Source organism: Rhinichthys klamathensis, unplaced genomic scaffold (genome assembly GCF_029890125.1).
Source record: "Rhinichthys klamathensis goyatoka isolate OS25496 unplaced genomic scaffold, OSU_Roscu_1.1 h1tg000165l_1, whole genome shotgun sequence".
Lineage (NCBI taxonomy): Eukaryota > Metazoa > Chordata > Actinopteri > Cypriniformes > Leuciscidae > Rhinichthys > Rhinichthys klamathensis.
Genome location: NW_026606697.1, coordinates 1275952 through 1276618, shown reverse-complemented (window position 1 = coordinate 1276618; position 667 = coordinate 1275952). Strand labels below are relative to the sequence as shown.

Sequence of the window (667 nt, the reverse complement as noted above, 5' to 3'; positions counted from 1 at the left end):
CGCTACAAACCCGCGTGTTTAAGAGACACTATATTAAAATAATATGGTAAGAAATATCAGTTTGCAATATCAAGCAGCATAACGAGCTGTTTTGTACAGCTACAAATAACGAAGCGAATGACACTGGAAGCCGCTCTTACCTGAAAAATAAGGTGGATACAATGTTCCCTCATTTGGGGGATAAGACGTGAACAGCACTGTGTTTTCGCAGGCCTCGTGGCCTAATGGATAAGGCGTCTGACTTCGAATCAGAAGATTGCAGGTTCGAGTCCTGCCGGGGTCGTAATTTTACCACATATGTACAGTTCACTAACTGCTACTGCTACTTATTTTGCTCAATTAGAGCACTTAATTAGGCATATTAACAAGTGAAGTGTGAAGAGACTTTTGCTTTAGATTTATTATAAAACAGGTGAATAACAAGATGATGGTGCGTAAATTACCACCAGGTGGCGGTATAAGCCCACACTTCAAGCTTTTCTGATCTAGACCGCTGTATGTGTTGTCTGAATTTCACTCACTTTGACGTTTTTTTCCATGGGAAAGTTGATCTTAAAATAGTGTTCGAAAACAGAAGAGAATAAGTCTGCGTATAATATATGTAGTGCTTGTATAGGCTTATATTCCATTCTGTGATATTTTGGGGTATCAAATCAGTTTTATCAAA

The 667-nt window shown here is 38.7% G+C and overlaps 1 non-coding gene across 1 annotated transcript; it reads left to right on the top strand.

Annotated features, from left to right (window-relative positions):
- Positions 1–210: 210 nt before the first annotated feature.
- Positions 211–283, top strand: trnar-ucg (transfer RNA arginine (anticodon UCG)). Its single transcript has one exon. It is a non-coding gene; the product is annotated as a tRNA-Arg (tRNA).
- Positions 284–667: the final 384 nt, after the last annotated feature.